The following is an 8943-nucleotide window of genomic DNA, read 5'->3' as shown; positions in this document are numbered from 1 at the left end:
TGCCCCTCTCCTTGTGATAAGGATTTCATGCAATACCCCTCTCCTTGTGATAAGGATTTCATGCAATGCCCCTCTCCTTGTGATAAGGATTTCATGCAATGCCCCTCTCCTTGTGATAAGGGTTTCATGCAATGCCCCTCTCCTTGTGATAAGGATTTAATGCAATGCCCCTCTCCTTGTGATAAGGATTTCATGCAATGCCCCTCTCCTTGTGATAAGGATTTAATGCAATGCCCCTCTCCTTGTGATAAGGATTTCATGCAATGCCCCCCTCCTTGTGATAAGGATTTAATGCAATGCCCCTCTCCTTGTGATAAGGATTTCATGCAATGCCCCTCTCCTTGTGATAAGGATTTAATGCAATGCCCCTCTCCTTGTGATAAGGGTTTCATGCAATGCCCCTCTCCTTGTGATAAGGATTTAATGCAATGCCCCTCTCCTTGTGATAAGGGTGTCATGCAATGCCCCTCTCCTTGTGATAAGGATTTAATGCAATGCCCCTCTCCTTGTGGTAAGGATTTCATGCAATGCCCCTCTCCTTGTGATAAGGGTGTCATGCAATGCCCCTCTCCTTGTGATAAGGGTGTCATGCAATGCCCCTCTCCTTGTGATAAGGATTTAATGCAATGCCCCTCTCCTTGTGGTAAGGATTTAATGCAATGCCCCTCTCCTTGTGATAAGGGTTTCATGCAATACCCCTCTCATTGTGATAAGGATTTAATGCAATGCCCCTCTCCTTGTGATAAGGGTGTCATGCAATACCCCTCTCCTTGTGATAAGGATTTCATGCAATGCCCCTCTCCTTGTGATAAGGGTTTCATGCAATGCCCCTCTCCTTGTGATATCAGCTCGCTCTTGGAAAAGGAGACGTTGTTGATAAGGACTTATAGGTGAATTATCTCATATATCCTTTATGTCAAAATCCAGGATTGTTTGGGAGCAGTTTGGAAAAGTTTGAAATGACTGGAACCCGTTTTATAGGCGGTGACCAAGGCAATTGGGACAGAGAAAGTGAAATGGGCGGTTTTTGGTCTTTCCTTGAAATAAAAACGTGTTATCTCAGTCCTACATTCATAAATACCGCGGGCTGCAATTTCAGTTGTATTTGATCTAACATCAATGCACCGGTAGCACGGGATAAAAGCCGCACCGGTAGCACGGGATAACAGCCGCACCGGTAGCACGGGATAACAGCAGCACCGGTAGCACGGGATAACAGCAGCACCCGTAGCACGGGATAACAGCAGCACCGGTAGCACGGGATAGCAGCAGCACCGGTAGCACGGGATAACAGCAGGGCCTTATTCTCCTCCTGCTTATTTCTCTCATTGTCAACGACGCTGAAAATGACCAGTAAGCCTGTCCTGTTTCTCAGCTGTGTATGAAAAAGCCCCCACACAAAAGGGTTAAAGTGCACAAACTACTGAGGCGCTAATTACAATGCTCCTGGATCTGATTGCACACGGGATCTTAAAGCAACGTGGAGAGAAAAAACAGGGGAAAAACTGGAAATGTACATTAAAGTTCTTGCAATCTGACCCTTGCACACACACATATATAGTCAATCTTGCAGCTTTTGTGAACGAAGCAACAGCAGTTTGGGAATGTCCCCTCTATAAGGTTCTATGTCTATTTTCTTGAATACATCATGCAAACAAATTGATCATTTATCATTTATTATTTTGCTCAAATTATTATATTTTTAATAAAATAGGCACACTTGCTATCCTTGTTTAATCATCGCCAACCTGTATCTTTTTTTACATCTTACAGAAATGTATTACATGCAGTGTTTTTTTTTGTTTTTGTTTTTATATTGATAACTTCATATTAAAGATGAGGAGGATCGATCATTTTATCAGGGAGGCGTCTTAAAAAAAATCTCCATAGCAGAACAGGGCTGTGCACCCCCAAACTGAAACATGGAGCTGAACATATACGTCATTTGCTGCTGGTTTTGTAACATTTTGCTGTGTTTACTTAATGTTTAAATTACTTGCACTTTAGGGAGAGCATCTCTATGTATAGAGATACAATGGTAATACTTGTGAAGGGTCTGTTACATCAGGCGGGGGGGGGGGGGGCACATGAAACCATTATTTTCTGGTTATTGTGTAATTCGTGTTTGCATATTTTAAGTCATAGGTTGTATATGCAATTAGAGAAAAATGTCATATGATTCTTAATTCCACATGCACGCGTGGAATCGGAAGATGTGAGAGTGTGTTAATTGAAGCCACACTTGTATATAACACGCAAAGATCACTGCACATTCTCCACGGGAAATATATGAAAATACTTTGGTGACAAATACCATGGAAAAAAGGGGTTTCCATATTTAGCGAGAGTTATCTTTACACTGAGAACAGCTGTTTGTTCGTTCGTTCTCTCTCTCTCTCTCTCTCTCTCTCTCTCTCTCTCTCTCTCTCTCTCTCTCTCTCTCTCTCTCTCTCTCTCTCTCTCTCTCTCTCTCTCTCTCTCTCTCTCTCTCTCTCTCTCTCTCTCTCTCTCTCTCTCTCTCTCTCTCTCTCTCTCTCTCTCTCTCTCTCTCCTCTCTCTCTCTCTCTCTCTCTCTCTCTCTCTCTAAAAAAAAAACAAGCATTGCAAACCTTCTGGCAGCGGAGAGGTAAAAACAGCGAATATATATTTGCATTTAATACACTTAGTTCATTTCATATAAAAAATAATGATCTGGAATTAGGAAGTGATTTCACAATTGGAGCCTAGCACGGTGAACATTGGCAAAGTACAATACACTTGGTTTGTACATTGACTACAATCCACTGATCTGTCAGTCCCCAGGACTTTGTCTGTTGTGTGCATGGGTTACTTTATGGATTACATGCATTTACACCATCATATTAGGAGATGTGTATGGTTCACATAGGCCTGTGCTGTATGTGCAGCATTCCAGCCAGCAGCACAGCATTGGAGGGAAGTGGTTTCTACTGCAGTGAAAGTGGTCTCAAGGAATGAGAGTATTAATCAAATCAAATCAGCGCTGACAGATGAGAAATATTTTAGAGAAGGTGGTAATTTACAACTTTGTTATTAGTTAAGAATCGCCCACGTTGTAATTGTAATTAATAATTCTCTGAGAGGAGAAATTTGGTGAGCAAGGAGCATGGTTCTTTAAATGCAGCATGAATAACATAAATACATAAGAGTGGCTTTGATGAGGTTGAAGAAGTAGAAAAAAATAAGAGTAACCTAAGAGACAAACGAAACAGCCCTAATGAAAGAATAATTGAGTGGACAGGAATGTTTATAAAAAATAATAATTCAATAATTTCCAATAACCCATGAAATTAATCAAATTATTGGATTCCCTAGAATTTGGGGAGCGGTGGAAAGCTGAGAAAATATACTTGTATGTTACTTTGCAATAAGAATTGTTATTTAAGACCACAATTAAATGATTATGTTACCTAGTTACATAGTTATATCTTCACCCCTTTGCTGGGAGAGCAATGTATTTCTTTGCTTCTACGTGAAGGCCGTTATGACAGGGAAGTGTTCACAAAAATGCCAAAGTGCCAAAGGGTTCCTGCAATGGCCTGCTAAACACTTTGACACATCAGGGGTTAATGAAAAGCCTTTATGCTAGCCACTAACTCTACAACATAATGTATTGCCGAATCTCATGTATTTCCAACAAATGAACCTCATTTACAAACATATATATATTTAAAAAAAAAAACTTAAATCCTAAATAATTGTTTTCTGCCTGAAAGCTTGAACACAGAATGTAAATGAAGTGATCTTACTGTGACCCAGTGTGAGAGATCCCCCATGCTTGTAGCAGGATTACTTTATTCCAAAAGTAGCCACCCCCTAAACGTTTTTTTTTTTTTTTTTTTTTTTTCAGTAGGGGGAGAAAAACTTTGGCAAACTTTGTCTTCCCTTTATAATAAGCTTCAGCCTTGTCTTGGTAAACCCCAGCCTGTTTCTACAAAAGGTAGCCAGAGATTGAGATTTATTGCTTTCGAAATGAAAAGATTCATTCGGTATAAGAGGTGAACTCAAAGTTCCTTTAACCGTGACTAGCATTGGCAAAGGGCTGTGCCGAGTCAGCACAAAGGCAGTTCAAAGACATATTTAAAAATACACACAGATATACATACACACAAACACACTCTCACATTTTAGCCTGGACTGCAATTTTCTTTTCATTTATGTTTCCTTCTGTCATTACAAAGCCCTGAGTCCCTTTGTAGGTAGCTAGAGTTTTTTTTAACTGAACTTTGCCATTTTGGTGTCGACCACCCCCCCCCTCCTTCCCCCCTTTCTTTAGCATCCAACTGAATAAAAGACTAAAAAAAAAAAAAAAGATTAAGAAGTAAAGGGAATTGAAAGAGAAAGAAAACAGAGCAGAGTTATACTGCCAGCCTCACCGAACTGGGAAGAGGGGAAAATTCAGATAATATTCAAAATATAACTGGGGGAATATAGCACTCAGTAAACCAGGCGACGTGATCACTGTAAGGACATGCATTAGTGTGGGGTGAGGGTTGTGGGCAAGGCAATGGAGTTATTAGACAAACATACAGTATGTGCAAATGTCTGCTGAAGAAAGGAATGGTACAGCGAGTGAGTGGAGGAGAGAGGCAGAGGTGAGCCTAGAGGAATAGTGAGGAAGAGAGTGCTGGGGAAATGCTAATAAGGGAAAATTAACCCATCCGTTTGTCACATTTCAGAAAGATCAATGCCTGACCCCAGGGGCGACAGAGATAGCTTACTTCTGCTGCAGAGATATGAGATAATCGGTTGAAACAAACCAGTGCTGTAATGTTAAAACATGAAATAAATACTGCAGCAGGAAGGCTACAAAAGACAATGGATGTATCGCTTAAAATGTAGGGGTTGTTTCATTCTGCGTGTCCTGTTATGTGCTGGATCTAGGTTTTCTGTTCAATATCAGTGTTTATTCTAAACAATATGATCATCCACAAAAAGGAAAGAAGAAGAGTAAAATATTGCACTTGTATTTGCTGAAAATTGCTTTTTATAATTATTATAATGTGCTATAATAAACGGGTATTTTCATATAAACCGGAAACCGACAATTTGCCAAATATAGATTTTGTAACAATAATACAATGTGTATGATGTGCAAACTATCAGGAAATTATAGACATCATAACCTCTGGTTCCCCGTGGAATAATATTATTTATTCCAAATTGATGTAACAAATCAAAAATACATTAGGAAATAGTAACACTATATTGGGTAGTGTGACAGAAGGAATCAGGATATATCTATCAAATATTTTAACGTTTATTTTCGTGAATATAATTTCAGTCCAAAGAACCTGATTATGCTTTATTGTAAGTTTGAGGAGTAATTTGATAAAGTGAATGGAGATTTCGCTAGAATCATTTTTTTTTAATGCACGTGCATATCTTCAGCTAAAATTCATAAACCTTCCAACAGAAATAGACTCTACCTGAGAGACACTCAATTCCAGGCTGAAAAGAGAAATATGTAAAGTCCAAAAAAATGGAAAAATGTTAATGTGAAAAATTAATTTGAAAATTGACATATGTGTAAAAACAAGTGCAATAACTAAATATATCTCACAAGTAAGCCAAATACACACACACACACACACACACACACACACACACACACACACACACACACACACACACACACACACACACACACACACACACACACACACACACACACACACACACACACATCCATAGTATTAATGTATTTGGCATATATATATACTAATATACATATATACATATATACTATACATATATACTAATATGCGAAATAATAAAATAAGATTGGAACCTTTAATAAAATGTTCTGTGCGTGGGAAGAAGAGAGTTTGGGTTTTTATTTTTAGTTTATTGGAAATAATCCGGAATTGATGGATGTATAAACTGCTGATAAAATAGTTTTTTTTTATTCAGTATGATTGCTATTCTTGCACGGATTGTATCATTCAAAGTGTTACTTGGAAAGCTCCAGACTTTGAGGCGAATGTCTATTCCGTTTATGTATTTAGTAACATGCAAATGATTTCAGATGTAGGCGTTACAATGATAAACCATCAACAATAACTAGCATATTTTAGTAATCAAAAACTTGGCAGATAAACCGGGTAAAAAGTGTGCAAGATATTGTATATTTGTACATGGAAAAACGACCTCCTGGTGCTCACCGCTATTACTTAATGCTTAGACCAGGAACCCTATTCAAATATCTGCTAAATTCAAGCAAACCCTTTCCCAGCTCACTACCAGCCCATCCTTTGACATAGTTGTATTGAAGTTAGTGCTAAAGGTCCTTGGAGGTCTTTGAATGTGACAGTACTTAGAATAGCTGGTAGATGGCACAATTCTCTAACATTTAGAGAGAGGGGCGCATGCTGAGAGCAATAAGTCCGTTTAAAAGCCCTTTATTTAAAAGGGACAAAGATAACTGACAGGCAAAGTAGGGAGACATCTCAATGGAATCTGTAAAGATGATTAAAACACCGCAGAAGGGAAATAAAATAAAGATGGGAGTTGTATTTTTATAATAGAAACATTATTTTAAAAAAAACTACCATAGATTTATATGAACGCACTATAGATATTACGTACAGTACTATACATGTACTATAGGTGTTTACTTGTTGTGTGTGTATTTAATATTGGTGTGTTTTATACATATGTTTGTGTATGTGTGTTTAATACGTGTGTATGCATGTGCATTTACTATGTGTCTGTTAAATAGGTGTATGTGGGCTTAATAAACTGTATGTGTGTGTGTATGTTTTTTAAAGTCTTTGTATATTTAATATATGTGTGTGTCTGTATGTGTGTTTAATAAACTGTATATACGTGTATTCTTTTAATGTGTGTATGTATTTAGTGTGTATTTAATGTGTGTATGTATTTAGTGTGTATTTAATGTGTGTATTTAGTGTGTATTTAATATATGTATTGTGTATTATATATCAAGGTGAAAGATACCGTGCATCCATTTATCGGCACTGCCAAAATTATTTTGCTAATTAGTTCTGACTGTTTTCCATTCTGAGCAGTGCAGGGGAGCAGGGAGATTCTGAGTTTCCATCATACATCCAAAATACAATTAAAACACAGGTGTTCTAAATGGCACAAAGAAAATAGATAATAATGTCACTTATTAGCCCCCAAACAAATGTCGAATTTTTATTTCACAAAGTAAAAATACAGAGCACCGAAACCATGATGGAAATCTTCAAAATGTTTTGCCGAAGTAAAAACGACCAAAGAGATATTAAAACAGAACAATATATAAACTGCACCCCACTTTCAGATCCATGTGGATGTGTTTTTCTCTCTCTGTCTACCTACAATAGCTGTATCAATCCGTACTGCCGACATCCCCAGGGACAATACAAACAAAATAATAATAATAATAAATATATGATTCAAACATTGAAGTGTAAAGCCAGCTGTGGTCTGCCAGTATATTAACACGTGGTTAATACACAATAATACGTCATTAAAATAAAACCCGCAATGAAATATAAGATAAGTCAAGCCTGTGTATCCTTCACAAAAGGACACGTTCCCACAATTCCATAATAAAATAAATAGGCAGAGAGAGAATAGTGTAATCGTAACTCCATAAAAACCTACTGGAGAAAAAGAAAAAAAAAAAAGGAATTTATGGAGATGGATTAAAAAAAAAAAGTTGAAACAGCTTGTGTAAAATAACAGTCTGGTCAAAATACCCCCAATAGACCAGTAAACGAGACCCCTTTCGCTCCCTTTTTTTATTAGGCATGCAAGAAGATTGAAAAATGTAAAAGGTCTTGCAGTATTCTTTTTGTCAGGAATACATACATGACATTGTGAAGAATTTAGTTTCAGTGTAAATAATTGTATTTGGGTGAATACTTTCTCGCCCTATTTGCAGAGTAAATCCCTCACTGTGCTGAAGGCGATTCCCTGTTGATAAATCCATCATTACCGTTTGGATACAGGGAGGAAGCAGTGCTGCTAAATTTATCTTACATTTGTAGCGCTTTAATAGACATTTATTAAATGCTTTTAGGGAGAGACATGCGGCGCCTGATTACATCCTAGTTATAGGCAGAACATAAAGACACAAGTTAGAGCCAATTTACTGGAAGGGAAGAAAAAAAAAGGGAAGGAAGAGGCGACAGTAGAAAGGAAAGAGAAAGGCGATAACCAGACAGCAGAATTGCTGGATCTCTTGGAAAACAATGATTTCTATTTGACTACAAGAAGACAAAAAAAACCTTCTGATGTCCCACTGTATCTCCCACTACTGCCAATCTCTCGGCCTGCTTTCCCACACAAAGTATGGGGGTTTTCCCCCTATTAATTGATATGTTCTGTGATATTCTTTATTTACCAATCACCAGTGGAATAATAGCAGACCTGCTTCCGAAGCACATGCATTAACCCCACAATAACAGCCAGAAAGGCTGGGGGGGGGGGGGGGGGGTGGTCGGTTTGGGGGAGAGGGGGGGGGGGTTCTGTAAGACAATGACTTGAGATGTGTTGCAGATCTATCTGGGATTCAAGTGGTTGAATCAGCTGTACTTTTCTCATTTTAACCCCTGTGTTGCTGAACAGGCTGTGTACGCCTTAACACTGCGGGGCTTCATTATTCTAAGTGTACCATATCCATATGAGTGCAGAAGAGTGTATATCCGTATCGTTCAAACAACATATTTCAAATGTAGTTTTGCGTCAACTTTCCTACCTGAATACTGAAAATACACAGTATATCAAGTTATTTATGTTGTTTTTTTCCCCCAGACGTTTGACCCATAATATTGCTTAAACCAGGGAAATTAAAATTGTTCGAAGGTGCCTACCTGCAATTGAACGAACACACACACACACACACACACACACACACACACACACACACACACACACACACACACACACACACACACACACACACACACACAC

This window comes from Ascaphus truei, chromosome 18, assembly GCF_040206685.1.
Source record: "Ascaphus truei isolate aAscTru1 chromosome 18, aAscTru1.hap1, whole genome shotgun sequence".
NCBI classification, from domain to species: Eukaryota; Metazoa; Chordata; class Amphibia; order Anura; family Ascaphidae; genus Ascaphus; species Ascaphus truei.
The sequence above is the reverse complement of the archived record's forward strand: the minus strand, read 5'-3'. Positions refer to the sequence as shown.